This window comes from Haliaeetus albicilla, chromosome Z (assembly GCF_947461875.1).
Source record: "Haliaeetus albicilla chromosome Z, bHalAlb1.1, whole genome shotgun sequence".
NCBI classification, from domain to species: Eukaryota; Metazoa; Chordata; class Aves; order Accipitriformes; family Accipitridae; genus Haliaeetus; species Haliaeetus albicilla.
Genome location: NC_091516.1, coordinates 20,626,713 through 20,653,883, shown reverse-complemented (window position 1 = coordinate 20,653,883; position 27,171 = coordinate 20,626,713). Strand labels below are relative to the sequence as shown.

General features: G+C 35.4%; 1 protein-coding gene across 21 annotated transcripts in view; it reads left to right on the top strand.

The window, feature by feature from the left end:
* PTPRD (protein tyrosine phosphatase receptor type D) overlaps positions 1–27,171 on the top strand; it is a 1,298,969-nt gene that overhangs the window by 279,023 nt on the left and 992,775 nt on the right. For all 21 annotated transcript variants that reach the window (XM_069776173.1, XM_069776170.1, XM_069776168.1 and 18 more), the window contains one exon: positions 3,124–3,196. The gene's annotated coding sequence lies outside the window, so the exon portion shown is untranslated. The remainder of the gene's footprint in view (positions 1–3,123; positions 3,197–27,171) is intronic.

The window sequence follows — 27,171 nt, the reverse complement described above, 5'->3', positions numbered from 1 at the left end:
ACAGAATGGCTGAGGTTGCATCTGGAACAACCTCCCTGCTCAAGCAGAGCTACTTAGAGCAGGATGCCCAGGACCATGTCCAGATGGCTTTTTAATATTTCCAAGGATGGAGATTCCACAGCCATTGCTGGGCAAACTACTCCAATGTTCAGTAACCCTCACAGTAAAAAAGCTGTTCCTGATGTTCAGACAGCTTCTGTGTTTCCTTGTTACCATTGCCTCTTGTCCTGTCATTGGACACCAATGAAAAGAGCCTGACTCCATCTTCTTTGCACCCTCCCTTCAGGGATTTATATGTGTTGAAGAATTCCCCTTGAGCCTTCTCTTCTCCAGGCTGAATAGTCCCCACTCTCTCAGCCTTTCTTCATAGAAAGATGCTTCAGTCCCTTCAATATCTTCATGGCACTTCACTGTTTGTCTCCAGTATGTCCATATCTCTTTTGTACTGAGGAGCCCAGAAGAGGACACAGCACTCCAGGTGCTGAATAAAAGGGAAGGATCACCTCCCTTGACCTGCTGGCAACACTCCTCCTAATGCAGGCCAGGAAGATGTTGATCTTCTTTGTGGCAAATGCTCATTGCTGGCTCATGTTCACCTTGATGTCCACGGGGCCATCCAGGGGCCATTTGTGCAAAGCTACTTTCCACTTCCACTTGTTAAACTTCATGAGGTTGTTGTCAGCCCATTTGTCCAGCCTGTCAAGGTCCCTTTGAATGGATGCACAAACATCTGGTGTATCAACCAATCCTCCCAGGTCTGTGTCATCTGCAAAATTGTGAGGCTACACTCTGCCCCATTCTCTAGATCATTAATGGAGGCATTGAACATAGTATTACATAGTATTGACCCCTGAGGCACACAGCTAGTTACTGGCCTCCAAGTAGACTTTGTACTGTTGATCAAAATGCTCTGTACTCAGCTGTTTATTCCATTTTCAACTGACCTCACTGTCTGCTTATTCAGCCCCTACTTTATCATTGTCTCTGTAAGGGTGTTACTGTGGACAGTGTCAAAAGCTATATGGAACTCTAGGTAGGCAATATCCATCACTCTCCCCTCATCTACTAAGCCCTTCATTTCACCATAGAAGGTTATCGGGTTGGTCAAGCATGACTCCCCCTTGGTGAATACATGCTGACTGCTCCTGGATTTTTCTTGTTGATCAACTGTCTGGAAACTGGTTTCCAGGATTAGCTGCTCTATCACCTTCCCAGTGATGGAAGTAAGGCCCGATGGGACTGCTTGCAGGATATGATCCTTGAACATGAAAAGCATTGCAGAGAACAATCATATTCAATAGAATGACAGAAAATGTTTCTTTTTTATTATTGCTTGTCTTAGTTTAAGGTTAACTTTTCAACAGCGAGTAATTAACTTCTTTGTTGACACCATGCACATTTAGAAAGTGTTCTGAATGTCCACTGTACATAAGAGGTGATCAAAAGACATCTGCATTATTACCTTATTCTAACTGTCACAGTATGTGTTTCAGTTATATTATTAGGAGGGGGTTTTTTTGAACAAAGGGAGTATGAAGTCTACAAGACCTGCAGACTAGCAGCATAAAGACCAAAATCTGCTGCTTTTGGGTTTTTTTTCATGACTGTATTTTAAGTGGAGTGTATTTTAAGTTTTATTTCAGAGACAAAAGAAGGGAAAAGGAAGTATTGAAAGTGAAGATGTTATCAAGGCCCATAGAGTATAGTACAAGAAGAATGAGAAGGAAAGGAGAGTGTCTCTGGTCAGGCTAAGCCAGCTGTTATCCACTAAAAGAGAGAACAGTGAAAAAATGGAACAATTGGATATTTATGGAAGACACTGGGAAGGTGGGAGCATGAGAAATATTAAGGTACATAAAATTCTAGAAGGAAAAGATAGATACTTGAAAAGACAAGTAGGCAAGTTAGACCTAGAAAACAAGAAGGGAGAAAGGACAAAACCATCATGTTCTAGAGAAGTGGTCCTACGATGATGGCAAAGGTGAAGCAATAAACAAATGAATACAGCATAAAAATACAAACCTCAGCCCCACCAAAAAGCAGAAACTTCCTGCTTAATACAATGATAACAAAACAGTTGGGACTTGGGTTTTTTTTATTTGCTTTCCCTTCCTGCAAGCAATCCTTTATTATGGAAGAAAGGATAGACCATCATTTGTCTAGACTATTTGCATGGGATGAAATAAAAAGAGAATCTGGCAGCCAAAATAAGCTGTTTGCCTGAAGGGTCAACAGGCCAATGCATTCCACAAAAGCAGAAAGGGAAGAAGGTGTGAATAAGATGAAGAAGACACAAAGGAAAAAGTCAGTTTAGAAAGGAATGCCTTTGCATGATAGAAATGCTATTGTCACAAAAGCAATTATGTTTTCCTCCTAAGCTATAAATAATACGAAATCAGACCAGTGTGGAGCTTATTTAATTGTATCTTTCTACAGTGACATTCAAACATATGCTGTACAGATGATTCCTGCATTCAGTGTGTACTTGATGCTCATCAGTTTTGGCTTGGGTAGTTTATAGAACCTCTATAAGCCTGACTTCTAGTGAGAAAGAGTTAAATAAATGCGTTAGAATGGACATCCATATGGTAGAGATTGACACTGGTTTGTAATATGTGAACAGATTGCTTTACTATTGGCAAGGCTACAGTTCTGTTTTCACAAACTGTTAAGGTAATTTACTGATTAACATACTGCCTGTGCAAGTACTTCAGGTTTTGGTAATACCTCTGGTGTACTTAATGAGCTAATAGCATAAGTTCATGTATGAAACTACAGTTTTGCCCTAAAAATAGTACATAGAAAAAGAGTTGGTCTAGCACAGTGACACAGCAAGAAAGTGTTTAAGACAATGTGTTTGAAAACACAGTTGTTGTTTCATGAACACTTTAATTAGAAAATATCTGATTCAAATCATTTGATGTATGACCATTTATGATCTAGACTGTTTTACATCAGAATTACTCTAGAAATTCCACTTTTTTTTTGCTGCCTTTCAATGCTAACAGTTCACAGAAGTTATTTATAGTCACTGTGCTAACTTTTTCTGTTTCTTGAACCCCTCAGTATTTATTGGTGTTACTGTAGAAATGCAAATAAAACATGTTTTATTTTCTCTTTCAGGGAAATCGTGAAGAGTCTTACACTTTCAATCCTCCAGTCACTGATTGTGCTGTAAGGACACTGTGGTGAGGTGGTAAGTTGGTGTTGATCTATTGCTTTGATGAGCTAAATTGTCATTTCAGATTTAACTGCTAAAACAATATCCTTCAGTGTTGTGTCTGTGTGACAAAACTTGAGAAATGTTTTCCTGGCTCTCTTGGCAAATGCCCAAAAGTATAAGTCTACGATTGGTTTCATATCTAGGAAGTTTGAATCACAGAGGCATCATTTCTGCATTTACAGGTCAACTTTTTATCATATGAATAGAGCAGTTGATCCATACATGCTTAGTGCCTATTTTCCACAAAACCTGGGTTCCTATACATCTGGAGAACTGGGTGATTATTGTAGTTAGTTTGGTACAGCATGAGTCACTCAGCAATGTTTGATATTGTCAGCTTTTCAGATTTCAGTGATCTGTTTGTCAACTAATATCAGTCTTCTTCCAGAATTTTCTCTCTCCCCTCCCACCCCATTATGACAAATCTGTAAAGGCTTTTCTTTTCCTGACTGCAGGGAGGGCTCATAGATTTAAGAGATCACTGTGTCCTGTCAATGTTCCCTGGATGAGCAACTTTTATGAAGCTCTAGTAAATTACATTACGACTTCTGCTGACCTTAGCAACACTCTGCTAGCTCTTATATAACAGTCCCTGGCTAGGAATTTGTATCTGAAATAGGTTTATTTTTAATTTTTACTTTTAGACTCTGAGTGGAGACAACAAGAGTGATGGTCACATATTTCTAGGTGTTAGAACAATTCTGAATAATGAAAGGTCCAATGACTGTAAGTCACAGTTCAGAGAATCATGACTGGTGACTCTCAGTATTTCTGACCTCCAGCTGCTTGGACAGTCAGCCCTAAGAAACCATGCTCATTCTTTTTTTGTTTGTTTGTTTGGTTGGTTGGTTTGGGTTTTTTTTGTTATAAACTGAAAGTTTATGTTACTGTTGGAGCTTGAGTGCTAAGAAATACAAATCTTAATTTTCCAATGAGAAATCATATGGCTTTTGTTAAGCTAGATACCATTTTGTGGTATTTTTCCATATTTCTATCCATCCATTAATAAAACTAGAAGAATGTTTTTATAACTCCAATTATACATCCTTGTTATATGAAAAAGATTGCTGTTCCAGTATTTAATGACTACAAGAAAACCTTTCAAAGTACTAGATACTGAGAAGAATAAAGTTATATGCTATTTCGTTTTCTACGGACATAGAAATGGTCATTATATGATGTACATCGACTGCAGAATTAGGACAACTGATGTAGCATAGATTCTTATTCTTTGCTTTGTTCTATTTTTTGTTGATAAATGGAGAATTTACAAAGTAAACAGGCTAAATTACTTCTGACTTTAATAAATAAAGATCACCCAGTGTAGAGTCTGTTACCTTTTAAACCAGGCAGCTATTCTGATCAGTGTTCTAAGTGACATTTTTTCTGATCTCATTGAAGTATAGTGTCACCTACTACATCTTGGTCTAAAAGCAGAAGTGATTTCATGCAAGCAGTGTTTATTTATTTGAGTGTATGCTAACAATAAAATTCCATTTTGATATAAAGTTTTCTTTTGAAGGATTTTTTTTCTTACCTTTGCAAATCAGTAACAGATTAAAGTGTGATCTAAATCATGTCATTTGCTAATCCTTTTATTTAATTTAATTAGCTAAAATACAAATTACTTTTATTGGAGGTAATAAAATTATCCCCTTGACTTGGTTATTCTTACTGTAAAAGTACAAGTAGTTTCCATGCAGTAATGTATTTTACCCAAATTAATAAATGTGTTCTCAGAACAAATTCACATTCTTAAAGGAAAATCTAATAAATACAAATTAATTTATTTCTGCCTTATCTTTCAGTAGTGTTTTTTTTCAATTAAATATGAAGTTAGTATTATTACTTATATTTCACAGTTAAAGAAGCCTTGATTCACTGCAGTTAGAATGCTGCCTATTCTTTAAGATAGCAAATCTTGAATAAAGCTATTTTCTTATGATTTCCTAGGCTGAAATCCTGTCACCTTATCAAATGTAAGAAATTTCCTTGAAGGAATCAATAGCAAAGAAAAACCAATGGGAAATTAAAAAAAAGGGGGGGAGGGGGGGGAAGGCCAAATTTATACCAAAGTTTGAGTTGTTTAAGATTTATATCAGTTTTATAATTCTAGATCCATGTCAGATATACAATTTTCAACTTCCATACATTTTCTATTTTAGAAGTTATGGAAAAAATAAATACAAATTATGCAAACTTTATCTCTTAGAGAAATTAATTTAGCAAAATTTCATAATAATAAAAAAAAGCCTATTCAAAGTTGAATAAAGGTTGCTTCTGTTATATATCAATTTCTTTTAACCAGAAACTCAGTGCTTTGTTTTTCTCTGCTTGGTGAGCACAGTTTCAGCCCTGGAAATGTCAACAGGAAATTCTTCTTAAGCATTAAGTCTTGGTAGTGCAGAATATAAAGCATATCCCTCAGAGTTCACTGTGTCTCAGATTCCATGTGTAAACTTGGATGAACAGGGGTATGTCTGCTGCCTTTTCAATGATAATTACGATACATCCAAGAGGAGACAATAGGTCTTCATTATTTAGAATTAATTTATTGTGGTTTATGAAAAAGATGGAAAATGTAGACACAGGCAAACAAGATGCAATATTTTACTTTTTGTGATCATAAAGGATGCAATTATTAAAGCTTTTTTATAAGCTTCATACTATTAGTAATAATACACGAGTATTAAATTAATGTATTAAAATTCTTAGCACTAACTGCAAGTTCAATAGCTTGGCAAGCTAAAATATTAAAGCTTTAACCTCTAAGCCATATTTTTGAAGGCAGTTTAGATCGGTTGATTTTGAACATTCTTTTAGCTTGACAGTTGTTTGGGTCCCTGAAATGTGATGGTGGAGTGAGTTCAAATGCTGATGGTAAAGAACCACATCACAAAACAATTGCATGTTATGACAATAGTTCACATCTTGCAATCACAACAGAAGGGTCAAAGTCCAGATGTCTATGCAGAGTCAATTGCACCTCAAGTCAAAAAGCAGGTCTTGTGGCTCAAAACTGATGAGGCACCCTGTGAAGAAGTGAACCTTTCCACTCCCCCTCCCAGGCAGTATTGTAGTTGTGGTTAAAAAATTCCAGTTCATTTAGCCGCTTACCATTAGCACACAATGCGCTTTACCACTTAATCAAGCTTAAAATAGGGAGAAGAATAACCTCCTTCATTTGATAAAATCTATATTGTTCCTAAAAATATCCTTATTGAGAGTGAGAATAGCATAAGTCAAGCAGTCATTTCTACTGAAGGAATAGTGATTAGGAAAGCAGCCCTAATGGAACTGCAGAAAATCTTGGTAGAGCACAGAAACATTATTAATGAAAAAATTTTTGTCCCCCAAATTAGAGGTGCTTCAGGTAACTTAGTTCTGGGGTGCTGTCATTGTGTGGATAGAAACCTGAATCAAGCAAATCTTCATAGAATAGTTAGGCATTTTGGAAACACATCTGTTGAGAGTATCGGAGTTTTTCCTTCTTAATGATCTATTACAAATTATTTTCAGTAAAATAAAATGGAAAACATTCATAATCTGCATTTTTTTTCCAAATAAATATTGATAATGCTCCCAAATATGCAACACACAGCAAATAGAAGTGGAAGGAAATATGTAATACAATTCAGTATTTCTCAATAGCTGTGTGCTGACCATAGTAGATGAGTCACAAAAGGTAATTACAAAGAGTTACAAAACAGAGACAGTTATAATAGAATCTGAAAGGAATAACATGTTGCTTCTTTACAAGTGTACCCTTACCTTTCACAACCAGGTAATTCTGAACTCATGCATCACAGGTTTGTGGGCTAATTGTGGCATATTAATAGCTTTTTCTCTCTTATTGTAAATGAATGTATTGAGAACCTGAACTTTTTAAAGAACACTTTTAGTGAGACCTGTTGTTATACACATATGTCAATCTTCTCTTATAATTATCTTGTGTATCTTATAATCACATGTTCAAAAATAAGTGAATGTATTCACCAGTTTTCCTAAATGTTAGGATCATTAAAAAAAAAAAAAATACTGGTAATTTTTCAAAGGCCATTTTAAGACCTTATAGAGTTTTGAGAGACTTTATTGCTGGTGATGGGTGTGTATGCTTAAAAAATAATTCATTATTCACAGAGAACACTTTTTTACTTGAGTCATGATGTGTTGTGTGGAACTGACCACAACTTTGTAGTCAAAAAGCTTATTCTCCTTCAGCATATTCTTGGTAGAGAACAGCACACTTAACAAACATTTAAAAAAGAAATGATAACTTGCCAAAATCTTTTTGCTTTGCAAATTTGAATGTTCTGATTTTAATCTTTTCATGTCTATATTATATTATAATTCTTATCTCAACATTATTTATTATATTGTCTGGAAGTAGCAGTGACTACATGTAAGTAGGTATAAAATCAGCATCCTTCTAAATCAAGACAATTATCATGTCTATATATGTGTGTATATAATTTTAATAACTGATAATGTATTTACTTTTTACAGAATAGTACAGTTGACCTTGGTAAAAGTAGGCTTTATGTGTAAAACTAAGACTAATTAATTACCATATGATCTAGGATGGTGATAGTCTTTCCAGAATAGACAAGGGTTGAAGATCAGTTGTACTTTACGCAAATTATGAGATAAGATATTAGACTTCTGAAGACGAGGTGTCCAAAGTGATTTTTTTCATTTATCTTTTCCATTTTGAATTCAAATGCACTTTCTCTACTTCTGAATTATTCAATATTGTTCTTTTGAGTCTTCAAAGCATTGCAACTATTGAGGTACCTACTCATAGCTAGTGAACAAGATTGTGCAGTTACTTTCACTCATGTTCCTTTTTTGTTATTTCCTAGTCATATCCTGGAAGGCAATTAGCTTCCTTTCCAAAAACAAATTTTACTAAATAATCATTAGGATTGATTCTGTTCTACATACTTATTTGGACTTTAGAGGTAGCTATTCTGTAATAGAAAAGCATGAAAACTATGTTCAGTGTTACTCCAGTTGTTAAACTTAGACTTTGTTTTACAGGTGTAAGTATTAGAATACTGTAGCATACACAATTCTGAAATGCTATAATGCATAATACTGTGTATTATTTCTTCCGTCTTTATGTTATGGAGTCTTTGATAAATTTAATCAACTTTTCTGTTTTATAAACCACTCAAAACACATCTAAGACTACCACATATTTTATTTATCCTTTCATTAAACATGAACACTAATGTTGAGTGACCCGGTAGCTGACAGCAAGTATAGGCTAAAAAGGTAACTCAGGTTTAACTTTTTTCTGAAGTCCCCTGTGAAAAAGCCATACTTAAAATGTTAACAATTGACTTAACATTCAAGATTCTAAAGAGGCAAAAATCCTTTACTTTTCTTTGTGTCTTTGCTTTGTGGTTTCAACATCCTTTGATGTTATAAATAACTACACTTACTTTGTCTAGTTTGGCTGATTCATGATTGCATTTCTGATCTCCTACAGTAATATGAATGACAACATGTAAGTATGAAAATGCCTTTTCCCCTGCTTAAAACTAGGCAGGTAACTGTTACAGGGCTGCTAAAGTACACCTGAATCCCCTGAGGTTACCATACTGACATTCTGCTAGAAATCATAAGAGATGAACAGTGGATTTGTCTGGTTTTACCTGGTTTTAGGTGAAGAACAGTATCAAGTACTTGGCAAATGTGATTTATTGAAAGTGTTTCTTTTCACCCACTTTAAGCTTTACTGTCTGTCTTTAAGGTAAATCGAAATATGTTTCTGAAAAGCAGCATGCTATCATATAGAAAGAAGGGATTTTTATGAAGTGTGTCACTGTGATGTATGACATGGCTCATGTCATGAGTTCCACAGTCATAGTGTAAAACAAGCTCCTAACAGGCTGACTTTATACCATCATGACACTTGGCTTCCTGCACAGGTTTTTAAAATGTGTAGTTTCCTAATTTTCATCATACATCCATTATTGGTAGACATTTTTAAAAACTCCTGTACGTTAGATACTGTTTTGTTATAGAGACTGTAATGCAAGACATGCCATGCAAATGCATTGCAGAAATATTTTTTAATTTTGCATTTCTTAAAAACCTTTTAAAATTTCCCATTCATTTAAAATTCTTGCATAAGAACTGCAGCAAAGAATACAATGGTCTCAAATTTTACTTGGATTATCAATTACGTTTTCTAATCACAGTATTGGATTTCTACCTTTTCCATATTTGCTCTTTCTGTTACTTCATGCCTTAAAAATTCCTCTGACAAATTGCTCATGACCATGAGCAGCACAAGATCATCTCAGATATGCCGTTATCTTACTTATGTGTCCACTAGCTGAGGAAAAAAAAAAAAAAAGCCGATGTCTTGGATACTTAGAGCAAAATATCTTTTTCATACATAAACTTTTATTTGATAGGCAGTAGTATATAATCCTATGTCCCTGAAGTAGAATGTTTTCTGCCTAAATTAGGAGAAATTGCATATAAGAGATGTTAGCAAGGCTGATGACAGTTCTAAAACTGCAATACAATAGCTTGGTTTTTTTTTCCCCACAGGCTGAAATATGTTTATCTGATTTAGTGCAAATATTAAGCAAAATACAAGATTTGTAATTTCAGAAACATTAGAGATCAATTACTTCGGAGGTACATTTCTGCTCTAAAATCTTTGTCATTCGGTGTTTCTCACTTCATATAATTCTTTCATATAGACTAGTACAACCGTTGAACTACTTCCTTAAGAGTAGGCTGATTCATACATAAGATTTTTTTTATGCCTATGATAAATCCCACATTATCCAAACACAGTCAGCTTTAGGTGTTCCCAATAGTATACAGTGCTTTTATGTCTCAATAACCAGATTTAAACTATTCATTAAGTTCCAAAGTGAAGAGCTCCAGTAACAAAAATAGGGAAAAGAATCATATCTAGAAAAGCAGAAGGACTGATACTGAATTCATTTTGGTGTGTGAGTTGGAATTAAAGATAATTTCACATTCATTCAACCTGCTAGGTTAATAAGAAGTGATATGCTTTCCTCAAAGAGTTGTTTGTTGTTTTTTTTTTTTTACCAATGACGTAGAACATGTGAACCATTTCATTTAGTTCTATGGCAAGTAATTAGGCAGAACACCATTAAAAAAAGAACTACAAAATGGTTTGTCAGCTAGGGTGAAAGAAATAATATGTATGAAAGAAACTGCTGTTTATTCTCCAAAAATACTTTGTTTAAGACTAGAAGACAGTGACACATTTAATGATTCCTCTTTGACATATGATTTAATAACGCTAAGATATTTTAAAAACAGACAAACAGACAAACAAGCAAACAAACAAAACCCAAGAATTTCCTCACAAAATCAGTGCAAAATTATTATTATTTTTTTAATATTAGGAGATGAGAACTGAATTATTTGGAAGTGAATTTCATTTTTTGATATAATATTTTTCTGTATAAATTCAGCACTCTGGTTGCTCCATCCTGTTTTAATTATAGAGTTTCAGAGTGTTTTTTGTTTGTTTGTTTGTTTGTTTTTTAATTATAGAAGTTGCTCCTACAGTGCATTGCAGAAAGAACAAGCCTGTGCACAAAGAACAAGTCTATATTTTTCTGGAGCTTTTTTGTGCTGGTGAGAAGCAGTCAGGATTTTCAGAATTTGAGCCTGAAGTTTCAAGTAATTTTTCTGATGATACTATGAAGCTCTAGCTAAGGAAATAACACAGTATTTAGTCATTATTTACTCACATCATCCGATGTAGAACTTGTGATTTTTTTCACTGAACAACAAAGATGTGTTGCAACTTCTGCTAATTCAGAAATATATTTCTAAAGAAACAGTATCACAACATCTCCATTGAGAAATTCACTTTGTGCTATTGTAGGTTAATTTGTTTTATTCCCACTCTTTCTCTGCCTGCTTAAATATTTATCTAAGGTAATAACAATAATTATAAAATGTAAGTCAGCAGCTGTTAGCACACATATTTTTGTTGCTGACAAATTCAATTAAAGACATTGCTCACTAAGCCAATCAAATAACAGGTAGCTCAGAAAAGGTCAACTCTGAATTATTGTTTCCCATAATAATTTCCCAAACCATTAAGTCTGTAAAATTCATTTGAAACTGAAGCTCATAAAAGTAAATTACAGAAAATGCCTTGCTAGTTTGTGGGTATTCTAGAGCATAAAGCTGTGTGTCTCCCATGCATAATGCTCCTTCTGCTAACATTGTCTAGGTTGCAACACAACTACAGATATAATCTAGCAGTATTTTCATTAAAAATGCCTGTTTCCAGGAATACTAACTATAGTTGGAAAGCTTTTTTTTCCCCCATGAGTAAAAACCTAACATTTTTCCTTTTTTTTTTGTTTGTTTTGTTTTGAACTATATTTTGGGGTGTTTATGAATGACAAGAGAGAAGTCTTGATACACAGTAATAAGTAAATCTATTGTAATAACAACAATAGATTTGAACTTCAGTAATTCAAAAGGGAATTATATTTCTAAAATTCCAGTGTGAGTTTGAACTTTGTCATGAATGAAAATGCAAATGATGATTAAAAAAACCCCAAACTAAGAGATCTTAAGACTAAGATAGGATGAAGCAGTAATTTATACACTACATTAAGCTTTTAGTTATTCTATGATCAAAGCCCATTAAAAGTACTATTTGCCAACAATTCCACACAACTGAGGTTTTCACGGTCCCTGATTTGGCTCTTGAACAATTTTAACAGCTTATGGAAGTCACAAAGGAGGCTAAACTGAGTAGCTGCAGAAGTAGGGAATTTAATGTGATCACGGTTGTTTTTTAAACAAAATATTTTATCAGAGGATGCTGTTTAAGAGAGAATAAGGCTTTTCATGACAACAGCTACCAGAACCACAAAAGTTGAGAAAAACTAGTGAATTAGAGGGAAAACCCAATACCCACCCAGGGATTGTAAGGAAAAAAACCTACTAAACACCAGAGGTTAGCCTGGTAGGCACCCTAAACAGTTGTAAAGATCATTCATCTGCAGTTAAAATGTCTTTCATTTGACTTCATGTCACTTCACTGTATTGCATATATAGAAATTGAACATGTGTCTGCTAAAATGGAAGAACTCATATGCCCTAAATCTTAAAAAAGAAATAAATTAATTAAATCAGATCTTATTCAACTCTCATGAACATTTGTTAGAAAAGAAAGAAAAAAAGAATGCAATGGAATCAACAGGTGCTGCCAAAACAATTTTCACGTACTCTGCTTTTACACAAATATGGAAATATCTGATTTATAATTACTCCAGAACAGTTGCTTAGCTGACACTAGCCAAAACACTTTCACAGTCCACTACAGATGTTTATTAAAGTGAAGAACAGTGTAATTCTATGACCTTTTTGAAGGAAGGCAGAAATGACGTCTTCACCAACTTGCAACACTGTCAGACTCTTAAGCACAAGTGCTCAGGTTGTTTTTTTCCTATTCTGTAAGCATTATTCTTTCTCAAATTGTAGCAACAAGTTAGGTTTACTTAGAAAACTGATTGCTTGCATTTATTTTTCTTATAGGAAGCTAGAAATATTTTGATTTGGGATGGAAAAAAGGGATTTTTTTCTCCTTCTTGTTAATCTTTACTAGTGGATAGATGTTCAAGGCTTCTTTTGAAAACATAAATGCCCAGCTGTGGGTTCCTATCTTGAATTAATTTAGGTGAGAGAAACACAATTCTAACATAAGTTTTAATGTTGTACAAAGTTGAGAATCTGCACTCTCATATTCAGATTATTTCATTGTCACAGACACACTTGTGGGTTTTGTCTGATATTATATGAATTAAAATAAGTGTGTGTTTTGAATAAAACTCAATATTCAAAGTTTAAGTAAACCATGGACAGGGATAAAACATTTTGAGGTTATTTGATACACACAAGTTTGTAAATGGAAGTACATCCTTTTGAAGAATGCTTTTACTTAGACCAATGAAAGTTGTATAAAATAGATAAGCAACCTATGAGATTGATTCCACACAAACTGATGGGAGACCTTTTGATTTCAGTGGGTATGGAGGGTGACACCTGCAAAGATAGTCTTGAGAATTTATTTTCTCCAATTTCCAATGTGAAAAATATTTGAATGTATTATTTACTACAAGAAGGAATGTAACAATTAACTAGTAATATTTATCATATATTTTGAAATTTTCCAGTAGAAGAAGCTTAAAAACATTAATTTGCAAAGGAAATAAACTGAAGTGATATATGATGCATTAATAGCATTATTCTTTTATGTGTTGGTATTCATAATTTAAATGTTCTTTCAGCTTTAAATAAAAGCTTGAATAACTTGAATGCAAGAAAACCAGTTACAATCTTTATTTTTCACACCTTCATACTGACCAGGGTAATAGAACCTTCTGCTTCCATTAGGTTTACAGCTTTAGGAAATAGAAATATTTAGAGTGATGATGATGACAGCTAGTGCTCTGCTGGGTTCCTTGAACTAAAAGATTTGCTGGTGTAAGATTTGAGCACTTGGCAAATTTGTACGTGATCTCCCAATATCCAGCAGTAGACCAGAAGTCTAGTCAGAACTATAGCTATTGTTCCAGCTAATCTGCATATATTGGGAAATAGTGAACAAATGCCAGCTGTGTATTTGCAGATCAGTCATCAGCTTCAAAGGAAATAGAGCTATCGGGGAAAGGAAAAAAGGATCAAAATGGTGTCTTGAGTTGTGTAAAACTGAAACAGCTTAGTTTGATAGTTGCATGTGATTAGTTCAGGCAGATGTTGTACCTGATAAATGGAGCTGAGTGTTTAAAAATTCTAAAATAACCTAAAGACTTCACCATAGATAGAATTACTGTGCCCCAAATACATATTACAAAGGGATTATTACTGAAGTGTATGTTTTCTACTGTAAACCTCAGAGTTGTAGAGGAATATAAGGAAAGGGGAAATACTTCTTAGAATACCTTTTAGTTTGCTAATGAGTATGTTCATGAACTGAAGCATTCTTCAGATGTTTTGGAAACTGAAAACTCTTAACTCAATAGTGATCTCTTAGAATTGATTCAAGACAGGAATAATGCTAGAACAACCACAAAGATGTGAATTATATTTGCATGAGACAATTCATTGACACAAAAGGGACATACGGAATTTTAAATCTATGTAGCTGAACTGAGACTGTCAGGATGGGAATAAATTGAATCTTTCAAAATCAGTGATTTATTTTTCCTGCCAGAAGCACCCTGGAAGGTTAAAACAATTACATTAATTATATATCTTCCTCTTATATATACATCCAATTGCTGTAGTGGTGGTTATCATTCATTTTGCTCAGTTTCTTCATTCAGAACATTTCTGTGGGTATATCTCTCTCTACATATATCCATCTTTAACATATGTAAGTGATGATTACTCATGTTTGTGACTCCATTTTCTCCCTACTGGGAAATTACTTTGATACTATTTTAAAAGTGCTTAGATGGTTCTATTGAGGAACTTCATGGCTGAGCTAGCGAAATCAATTGTCTTCACTACTTGGACTTACTATGTCAGTACTGGTAGTGTATTACTTTGATAGGGAAAAACCTGAGGGAGGTTGTTTCCGTGTACAATTGAGCACTATAATCATCAAGGTCCTGCAAGAGTTTGCTAGTGTCTCTAACTTGCCTGAATTAATTGAAGGCTTTTAAAATACCACATCTCTGAAAAGTCAGAAATAAACCTACTCAATGGCTTTCTGTTGCCACCATTTCTTTACAATTATATGATGAAACACTGTTTAGGTCTCCTTTATCTATTCTTATTTTCAGAGATTTTTTTACACTGCTGCAGCTTCTCAATATCTTTTTCCCATTGCTCCTTGAGGCATGTTTTACCAGCTCCACCATGGTGATACATCTGTATCAGTCTCTGCACAGTACCAGTCCCATGCCAGAAACTGCTCAGTGGGGCAGCTCTGTACAAGATGACACAAATTTACATGCAGATGCATGGAAAACCCTATTTCATTCAGACAATCCTACTATCATTCCACACAAATCCAAGATCAATCCCAATCTTATCCTAGTTTTAGATCATTTATCAGGGGAGAAAAGGATCTGTGGGGAAATAAAGCTGGCTTATATCCAACATTTGCACCAGATTTAGTGTGTTTGTACCTGGGAAGGGAAAAAATTCTTAACAGTCAATTAGGAAGTTTTGTTTAAAGCTGTGGGCATTCTGGTTTGTGATAAAGTTACATAAAGAAAATGTGCTACCTTGAGCCCATTTTGCATGTGTTGTTCACACTTTGATTTTCTGCTTGATGCAAATTACAATGTATGTTATAATAGACATTTATATGACATTATAAAATAAACCACCTATCTCATGTGAAATAGTTCCAGAAGGGCAAACTGAGAAAAACAAAGTTCACCACAGTTTTAGTACATAAACTAGGTGGTACATAATATCTCTTTCACTCCCAAGAACAAGAAAATTGGAAACAAGTTAAAAATACTCAACTCAGACAAGAATTTTTTTTTGCAATTATATGCATCTTAATGAAGTTAGCTTCTTGCCTTGAGGGTGTAAAATCAAAGCTAACAACTTGAAATACTGTCACTGATCAATTTGTCCTTTATCCAAAAAAAACCAAAACAAAACCAAGCAAAACAAAATTAACACTAGTCGGTATTGTTTCTTCTACGTAGTATTATCTAGATTTCTGATGATGCTTTTGTCTAATGTTTTTAATGGAGTGTTTTCAAGGAATATATCATTCAACTTCGTTACTGGTTTTTTTTCATGAGAATTCACATGAACCATAGAAAGCCTACAGAATATTTTTCTGTAATTCATTTTTGACCACCCATCAGTGTTGTATAAAAATCAAATTTTCTGAACTTTAAGATATGAACATTTTGAACTGGAGCTTTTTAAACTGGAAGCACTTTTATCCTATTTCTTACTGTGTGCCTTCCTCTTGCACACTTTTCTCTCACCCACAGGACTCAGGATAACACTGCCTGAGTCCCAATGCCTTGACTATAGCCCCCAGAGTTCTGTAGTCACATCTGTTATCCTCCAGGTTACCCCTTGTAGTATAATTGATTCCAACATGGAAGAACAGCAGGGCCTAATAGTCAGAACATCAGGCAAGCTTTCACTGTCTCTTCAGAACATCCTGGATCTAAGCCCCCATCAAGGAGCTAACTTCCCTACACAGCAAGTCAGGTCAGCACTTGAGTGCCTCCATCCCCCACAGTAGGGAGGGACCCACTAGTATCACTTGTTGTTTCCTCCTGGTGCTCCTGCATGGGGCAGTCAGATGTCCTGGATGCTTCGCTTGAAAGTAAACTGTGATGAATGTTTAAAAATTGATCAGTTTCAAGGATAACACAATCAAAAAGAAATTTGGAAATATTTGAGGTCTTTGCCTTTTTCTCAAACATATGGACCTGCACAGAAGTAAGCAGCAAGCTGTTGAGGCAGCAATAATATAAAAAAAAAAGAAGTTTAGAAAGATGCAGTGAGTTAAGCAAGCTACCTAGAAGGTTCTTTGCTTTGAAAGACACAGTGGACAATATAAAAAAGTGTAATACTGTTTATGGAAGCCACTAATCTTCTACTTCCATTCTGCTATTACAGCACACCTCTTTCTGGAGATTGGCGTGAATAAATAAGTTTATATTCTTTTTCTGGGGTGATCTTAGGTGGGAGAGAGGTTTTTCTCAAGTGAGAGACACATACAAAGTTGCCATGTGAAATACCATGAGAAGATTTTCAGGTCTTTCATACTAGTGATCAGGTAATATTTGTTGAAAGGTTGATCAAGATCAGAACAGAATTTCCTTAAGAATTTAGGGAGACAGATTGAGACACCTTACAACTTAAGGAAAAAAAAAATATCTCTTTAATCTAATAGGAAGAACACAAATGCTAAAATGTCATGAAAGAAGAGGCACTAATGTACAGGGGAAGTGGAAGAGAGAAACAGACATCATCATAACATTAGTGCCAAAAGAATGTGGAATGATACTTGTTGAGTTTTTCTTATGTGTAAAGTGCCAACCACCTTCCTAGTATCCATTTTTCTTCTGCTGCTTATCAGCAAAAAACAAAACAGGATATAATACAGTCTTATAATTGAAAACAAAGAACTAAATGAGAAATGTCTTACATCTACAGAACACTTAAATCCAACATCCAGGTACATAAACTTGCTGGGTAGTGTACATGGTAGAGACTACAAAGCCTGAGCACACTACAACACACTGTACTGTAGGAAGGGAATCAAATGAAAATTGCCTAGAGCACCTCCTGTTTTCAATCCAGTGAAAAGCTGCTGCCTACAGGACAAGAATCTCTTGGCCCTTAAATTGATTGCAGTAGTTGGTACATCTTGACTTGCCCAAAGATGGGCACTGCCAATTATGTAGGTTTGATTGTGAAATTTTCCCACTGATTTGGCATCTGCCTCAAAATTACATTTGGCTAGATTCCTAAACATTAAAATATGGGGTGGACCAAAGAGATTGAAATCCCTTCATATGTCCATACTGTATGCATGATTTTTATCACAGCACATTTCATATCTGTGTTGCATAAAAGCAAGTAATTCATTTCACTGAAATCAATCCAGGTAAGGTTTCTCTTAGTATTAGTGCAGTCTATTATTGACAGCTTCTGGGCTATGTGGATTATTTTACTCTAATAAAGTCAATTTCACAGAAGATGACTGTTGCTCTCAGTTTGTTATTGATAATTACGTTTTAGGAGTAATGGAGTGCTTTCTGAGAACATGTTACAAGTGCATCCTCAAAAGAAGAGACTGGTTGTTTTAAGGGATCCTTCTTTTTAGTGCTACAGTTATATTTTGCAACTGTTCCTAAAGAGAAAGCTACACCATCTTTTCAGACATTGTGTCCCCTTAAACTTTTCTTTAGGCAAACAAGTATCTCAGTCAATATGCAAATTAAGTAGTTTTTCTGGGACAAATTAACACATAACAGTATGCAATGATATTTGAAAAAATGGTACATATACTTCTTTCTTCTAGCTGAAGATATTACCCCTTTATAGAGGTCTCATCAAGTAAACTGTAATTTTATAAAGAGTATGTACTTGGAGAGCCTTAATTTATACCTTGAGAATAGCTGTTCTTTTTGTATTAAAACTCTTTCCCCAGACAGTCCCCCTCATTTCTGCAACTTCTATTCTTTGTCTAAGAACTATCCCCCTGTTGTGACTTGAACTATATCTGAAACAACCACACCATATATCCAAAGTTACAGCTGCTTTTTTTATCACTGCTAGTTTTGTTTGTGTGTGTTTGTATGTGTCTTCTTCCTTTTTCAGCTCTTACAGATAGTTACAGGAATGTATGACAGAATAACCCAGTGCAATATGGTTTTTAAGTGATTTACTTTCATAGTTTCTTACAGACCTTATATTTTCACTTGATGGAATCAGGTTCAGACCAGAGAAATAATAAATTGTAAAACTTAACTGATTATTTTGTATCTATTGAAATTTATCTCTCTGTCTCCCTTACACACAAGTTATAATTCCTACTATGGTAGACTTTGTTTTTCATTGTTCATCTTTACCAGTATTTCCATCATGGACAAATCCATTGATTTGAACAGGTTTACTGAGATGTAAAACTGATTAATTAAGATGGAGAATGAGGTTTTAATAATAATTTAAAAAAAAAGTTTTTGTTTTGCTACTAAACAGACATTATTGCCAATAAACACCGTTAAGAAAAAGTAGCTTATTTTTCACTAGCTGGCTGGTTTACTTTTTTGTATGTCCTACATAATGTATAAAAATCAATTCAACAATTTATTACTTTTTTTGAAATTCATAGTTGCAAATAAGAAGGTTATTTAATTTTGTTTGTTTTATAAGAAAAAAATTATAAGGAAAATGCCACAAAATGCTTCTGATAAGAAGTATTTTGCCCTGCATAGCTATAAATATTGTGTGCAGGTAAGACACATAAGTACAATTCAAATATGTTTAAATTGGAAAAAAAATACAGATATACATGTATTTTTATTTCATAGGAATATAGCTATCTGTATTATAGCCGGAGATAAATCTTTATTTTACAAACCCAAATTCAACTTTGTCATTTTACTCAACTCATTTAATCCTTTAAGTTTTCAGATAATAAACAAGAAAATGTATGCTAAGGTCCTGAATGGCCCCCATCATTCACAGAGTGTGAATTGTCTCTAGCAGTAGAGGGTGTTAGAGACAGCTGTTCATAGTGAATTAAAAGTGACAGCTGGGGGATAGAACATGTCAACAAGTCAGCTATGCCAAGTCAGTTTTCCTCACTGTACTATGAAATTATCCAGTTCCTTTGAATTACACACTGATGCAGACTGTGTCTTTGATTATCATGAATGAGCAGAAGGCATTGATTAAATTTCTGTCAGCTAATCTGCATTTTAAAAAATGGATTGTGCTGCTATGTGTGTAAATACCATCCTACTTCTTTGCTGTATCTTCTTTTTGCACATGTGCCTCTCCAACAGTTCTTGTGATTTCCGTACATATGCAAGAAAACTGGTAATGACACATTTCCTTTTTTCAGGTAAGCAGGACAGAAGGCATGAAAACGAAAGCAAAAATTATCAAAGCAGTAGGGATGCTAAGAAGTGATGGATCTGCAGTCTTATGAATCCAGGAGTTTACACCTCAAAATGTGTAGCAACAGGTAGTATAGCTCAAGTACAGAGATGCAGTTTATTCTGTAGAAGCTGGAGTTCTTCATATTTGTGTTCCCAACTTTTGATTGGTTAAAATTAATTGAGGTCATAATGCCTATAAATCCTCTAGCTGAAATATCAGCAGGCTTCTGTTGAACCTGTAACAAGAGATAGAAGGCCATTGTTTTTATTTCTGTAACTTCCTGGATCTTGATGCTGTGGATCTTGATGCTGTGTACCAGTTAAAACTCTAAGATCTAGTGGCAAAATCTTCTGCAGTATTTTAATTAAAAAAAAAAAAAAAAAAAAAAAAAAAACAATTGGTTTGGATAAAAACTTTCCCTGAAAGGTATGTTGGGTGGGAACAGAATTTTAAATAAAAATGTTTATTAGACAGAGATGCCTGAAATTCCAAAGCACTGGAGTTTTCACAGTCCTTCCTCCCAAGGGTTATAGTTTCAAAACTCCACTGTTATTAATACAAGGCCTAGTGCCAATTTTTCTCTGACCTAGTGTGTTAGAATATGAAAAAGAACTTCTCCAAAAATAGATAAGTGACTGTTTTGTGTGGGTTTTTTTCTCTCATCAATCAGTGGTTAGGCCAAGTGCTAGGCATACTCTATGTAAGCAAAAGATGTCTCTGGTGCCCTATATGACTATTCTAACAACTAGGCAAATTGTTATTCTTGAAAAGGATGGTACTTCCCTGAAATAGGTTTTTTTTTATTGTTGTTGGATATTTTTTAATTCCTTGTGCATGAGCAAAATTACTTGTCTCTTTTTTTGCTTTTTAATACTCATGTAGAAAAATTTAAAGTCAAACCTATTTATTTTTCCAGGAAATGGAACTTCTGTTTCCTAGCTGGTGTTAAAAGGTATTGTCATACCATGTGGGACATCAATAATTAAGAATAATTAGTAGATACCACTTTTGTTCATAAAGAATACAGTAGTCCACGAGAATATGATACATTTTCAAGACTTTAATCGTTCATTGTTATCATACAGAGTACTGTTATAATAACCATTATGTCAGATGCTTGAATTCTGCATAACGTGCACTAGCAATGATAAAACATCATATTGCCTGGGTTTGAGAAGGCATTATATTAATATAATCAGGAGCAGAGAGGAAAGAGAATATCTCAGTGCCTGTTTATACTATGAAGGTAGTAGAGACCAAGGTGCTATGTCCGTAGAATGCAGTGCACTGAACAGATTCTTGGTCAGACCCTGATGTAGCTCTATGTTAATACCATTTGTCTTTTTTTCTTTTCTTACCTTAACAGGATTTAATAGTTCAGGTGCACAGCTATGCAACTATAAATATGTTAGTTTTAGAAAATGGTAGGGTGCCATTAGTTCAGTGATCTCCACACTGTGTGGCAAGGAGGCTTCAAAATGAGACTTATGGTGTTGTTGCAAGCAAGTAGACATGTTAAAAAAAAACACAAAAAAACCAAAACCAATACCACCCCCCCCCAACCACAAATAAAAAAAAAACCCAAACCAAGCAAACAAACCCCAACAATCGCAAAAGCTTATTCTGAATATCTGATTCTCTTGGTTTAGTGTCCTGGTTTCAGCTGGGATAGAGTTAACTGTCTTCCTAGTAGCTGGTACAGTGCTATGTTTTGAGTTCAGTATGGGAAGAATGTTGATAACACTGATGTTTTCAGTTGTTGCTCAGTAGTGTTTAGACTAGAGTCAAGGATTTTTCAGCTTCTCATGCCCAGCCAGGGCACCTGACCCAAACTGGCCAACAGTGTATTCCATACCATGTGACGTCCCGTCTCATTTAGGAACTGGGAAGTGGGGGGCAGGGATTCGCCGCTCGGGGACTGGCTGGGTGTCGGTCGGCGGGTGGTGAGCAATTGCCCTGCGCATCATTTGTACATTTCAATCCTTTTATTACTACTGTTGTCATTTTATTAGTGTTATCATTATCATTATTAGTTTCTTCTTTTCTGTTCTATTAAATCATTCTTATCTCAACCCAGGAGTTTTACTTCTTTTCCTGATTTTCTCCCCCATCCCACTGGATGGGGGGGAGTGAGGGAGCGGCTGCGTGGTGCTTAGTTGCTGGCTGGGGTTAAACCACGACATTTAGTTTCCTGCAGGAAAGCAAGATAGCTGAACCTAAATATACATAGGTTCCATTTTGTGCTGGGTAAAAACTGTACTTGCTCCTCTGCTGACTGATATTCTTATAAAGATCACATTAGGCTTTCATACAAATCAGTTTCAAAATATTCAAAATAGGAGTCAGAGAAAATTCTCAAATTATCAAACAATCTTTGTATATTATTTATGTTTTAATTACATTTGTAAGCTTTGTAAATATTTAAGTTACAGCAAATTTAATAGATTTTTTTTGTGAATTGCATTTTAAGATTTCTCAGATTTGCTTGGGTTTATTTGTACATGCTTTGGTGTCAATTTATAGCAAGTTCAGTTAAAATGCAAGATAAATTTCCACTTCTTTGTAAAAGACACTGATTTTGGAAAGACTGCTTTCATGCCAGAGTTTCAGAACAATATACAGGTCAGAATCATTGTGTAGTTTTACGAAGCAATTCTGTGTCAGTGATATAGCATTGATTATTGAGTTGTGTTCAACAATAAAAGTATGTGCTTTAGTTCATACAATATTCTGAATGACAGAAATTTAACAAACAATTGGCCCAGTTTTTTAACACTGATTTTTTTTGAGCTTCAAAGACAAATATTTTATACAACTAATTTTCTTAATTACTTGTATTGTTTTAAAAGTGCTAATGTAAGCCAAAAAATTGAGTTAAAGTTTTGCAGAATAAGTTTCTCTGAAAGCAAATTATGTCCCATAGGACAAGTGAATTAATAGTTTAAAAGAATATGAAGAACAATTTATTTTAATGTATCCACAAGTGATTTAATAAAGGACTTGCAGTTTCCTTGAAATTAACTTTTTTGAAATATTTGCTGCCTACTTTAAGAGAACACACAAGCAGTAACAAAGTATGTAATGCAAGCGACATTTTTTTTACACATATGACTATAGTAAGAATAGTAACAGATTGCAAGCCTTCAATAGTCTTTGAAAGCTGTTCCTTCTGAAAACAAGTTCACACAGACCTAGTGAATCTGTAATAGGTAAATTTTGTATGAATTCTCCTTTGACATGTACACTGACTGAATTTGCCATTATCCTATATTCTGTAACCATTACTGTTGTTGTAAGCCACTGTTTGTAACAAGAAAAACCAAAATTAAAAAAAAAATCACCAATAACCTCCCCGCAACCAAACAAACTGCAAAAGTTGAAACATTAAGCATTTAAATAAGTGGCCTCAGTTTTAGTGTTGCCAGCTTGTCAGAATCCAAATAAAGCCCCCCTAAAGTCATATAAAAAGTCCTACCAAAGCACCACAAATAAATCTGGTCCTTGTTATGTGCTTGTAACTAAGTTTTGTGCTTGCCACAAAATGCTTTTTATAGAAGCCTAGTAGGACAAACCGCTGTTAGCAGAAGTTATTGGTTAAGAGATAAACTGGGTAAAACAGTTCCTTATGAGGCAAGATGATTTTTTACTCAGGGGAGCAGTGGGGTTTGTGTGAATAAATTACTAGTGAAAATGAAATACTATCTAAAAAGGTGTAATGTCATCGCAATGTGGTGGGTTAACCCTGGCTGGACGCCAGGTGCCCACTAAAGCAGTTCTATCACTCCCCACTCCCTTCAGCTGGACAGGGGAGAGAAAATACAACAAAGGGCTTGTAGCTCAAGATAAGGACAGGGAGAGATCACTCACCAATCACCATCATGGGCAAACCAGACTCAACTTGGGGAAAATTAACTTAATTTATTGCCAATCAACAAGAGTAGCGTCATGAGAAATAAAACCAAAACCCAAAAGACCTTCCCTCCACCTTTCCCTTTTTCCCGGGCAAAGATTCACTTCCGAATTCTCTATCTCCTCCCCGCCAGCAGCACAGGGGGATTGGTAATTTATTACCAATCAAATCAATGTAGGATAGTGAGAAATATAAACCAAATCTTAAACCACTTTCCTCCCATCCCTCTTTCCCAGGCTGAACTCCACTCCTAATTTCTCTACTTCCTCCCCTCCCAGCAGGACAGGGTGACAGGGAGTGGGGTTGCAGTCAGTTCATAACACTTTTCTGCCACTCTTTCCTCCTCAGGGGCAGAACTCTTCACACTCTTCTCCTGCTCCAGTGTGGGGTCCCTCCCATCAGAAACAGTCCTCCATGAACTTCTCCAACATGATTCCTTCCCACAGGCTACAGTTCTTCATGAACTGCTCCAGCATGGGTCTTTTCCATGGGGTGCAGTCCTTCAGGCATAAACTGCTCCAGCATGGGTCCCCCACGGGGTCACAAGTTTTGCCAGAAAACCTGCTCCAGCATGAACTCCTCTCTCCATGGGGTCATGGGTCCTGCCAAAAGCCTGCTCCAGCTCAGGCTTCCCACAGGGTCACAGCCTCTTTTGAGCATCCACCTGCTCTGGCGTTGGGTCCTCCACAGGCTGCACGTGGATATCTACTCCACCATGGACCTCCATGGGTTGCAGGGGGACAGGCTGCCTCACCATGGTCTTCACCACAGGCTGTAGGGGAATCTCTGCTCTGGCACCTGAAGCACCTCTTCCCCCTCCTTCTTCACTGACTGTGGTGACTGCAGGGTTGTTTCTCTTACATGTTCTCACTCCTGTCTCCCGGCTGCAATTGCACACTTTTTTTTTCCCCTTCTTAAATATGTTATCCCAGAGATGCTACCACCATCACTGATGGGCTCAGCCTTGGCCAGAGGCAGGTCCAACTTGGAGCTGTCTGGCATTGGCTCTATCTGACCTATGAGAAGCTTCTAGCATTTCTCATAGAAGCCACCCAAGTAGACCCCCCTGCTGCTAAAACTTTGCCATGCAAACTCAAAAACATCCAATGCCAAAATGTCATGATAGTGTCTTCCTACTAGTTTTCTGGTCTGATATTTCAAACATGGGAATTCAGTTGTGGAAATGAATGTTGTGTCTCTTGCTTACTGTTGAAATCCTTAAAGGTTTTACCATCATCAGGTGTCTTCAAAGCTTTCAAAAGTTGTCATAAAATAAACACAGTTAATGATCCTTATTGTAAGCAGCTGTCTTTTTAGGTGTGTACATATTTTTCATAATAACTAAGACCTGGAGGAATACTTCTAAAACATGGGTGGAAGCTCACTTTTCTCCCCACATACCATATCAAATCTCATTTTTGTCCTCACAAAAATGTAGAAATATTATGCAATAAAATCGTATGTAAGTTTCTTAGTTTGGTTATTTCCAAATAAGTGTCTGATTTCTTAAAAAATTAGGTTGTCTAAGATAACATCACTAATTGTTCAGATTACACTGGAAGGAATGAACTCATTTAACATTTGGGACAAATTTATGAACAAATAGTTTAAATATTGAAGACAAGATTTTAGGAAAATATATAACTAAAGCACTTCCATGCAGTTGCAGGAATGTTATCTTAGGGGAATAGTGGAACAGAAATGCTGACCTACTTTTCAACAAGATCTGAACTTTAGCTTGACAACTTCTGAACACCCAACAGCTGCAGAAATGACAGTGTTATAGGCAAGGAAGTATACTATTATAAAAAGACTAGTTTAAGATTTCTGTGCTTTCCGATATAAATATTAATTTCTATTTGTCATTTGAAGACATTGACTGAAAATGACATCTCTAATTCCACATATGGAAACATAACAATATATGTTCAGAATAAATGTACCTCAAACAACATACAAATATTTTCATAATCCCAGTTTAGTGTTCCTTCTCTTATTCTTTTAGTTCAAGTAAACTGCCTACTAGATTCCCAGTTATCAAATTCATACTAAAAGGGCTGAAAGGAAAGGAAGGAAATGAATTTATTCTTCAAGCAGAGAAATGCTGAGGAAGGAGAGATCTAAATGCAACAGGAGAAAATATTAAGCATGTACTTCTGTATGATGGAGAATTTCTCCATAGCATAGAGTATAAAATAGAAAAGAGACAGGTGAAACATTGTCAGTTCTTTTCAGGAGGGAGATTGGGAACTTGAAATGAAGAAGACACAGGAGACAAGATCCTGTCTGAAATAAGGGAGAATATGACTCAGTAATTCAGAAGTGATGCCTTTCCTGTCATCTTCATTGGCATGGAATTGTTTTACACTTAGGTCACATAAAATATTTTTTTCCCCTGACAGCTAGAGGTGCAAATTCACCAAAATTATTATTCCTTCCCCTTCTTTTGTACTTTGTCAAACAATTTGTCTTCCTATCTTGTATATACATATGTTTTCCTTGGTTTTCAATGTAGTGGTAAATCAAGAGCAAAAATCAAGTAGGCAAGAGGCCAATCTCTCTCTGATAATCACAAATTATTTTTAAGAGACTAAACTGACAGGAAAAAAAATAGAAAATTACCTGCTTCATTGGGTGTGCTGGCCAAAAGAATTAAAATATCATTGTGGATTGCTAAAAGAAAAATCAAGTACCTTCTTCAAGTACAGAGGAGTGCATTTCTAAAGTTACATTTTTCTAAGAGTAGGAAAAATTTCCATCCAAAAAGAAGATAATTGGTACATCATACAACTGTTCATGTACCTGCTGAAAGCTCAAAAAGTAATTTCCTTGTTTCCTTAGTGGGGAGGGTGGGCATAGTTCTACATTTATGAGGAACAGGTGAAGAAAGGAACCCTTCTTTTTGCCCAATAATCAGTTCTCTTAAGATGTTCATCAGTGCAGAAACAAGAAAGATGCTGTCCTGGTTTCAGCTGCGATAGAGTTAACTGTCTTCGTAGTAGCTGGTACAGTGCTATGTTTTGAGTTCAGTATGTGAAGAATGTTGATAACACTGATGTTTTCAGTTGTTGCTCAGTAGTGTTTAGACTAAAGTCAAGGATTTTTCAGCTTCTCATGCCCAGCTAGGGCACCTGACCCAACAGTGGGCCAACCTGACCCAATCCTTTTATTACTACTGTTGTCATTTTATTAGTGTTATCATTATCATTATTAGTTTCTTCTTTTCTGTTCTATTAAACCGTTCTTATCTCAACCGACGAGTTTTACTTCTTTTCCCGATTTTCTCCCCCGTCCCACTGGACTGGGGGGGGGGGGTGAGTCAGTGGCTGCGTGGTGCTTAGTTGCTGGCAGATGCCTAGTATTCTGAGGCCAGTTTTCTGTGTTCTCTCCTTTTAAAGCTGTT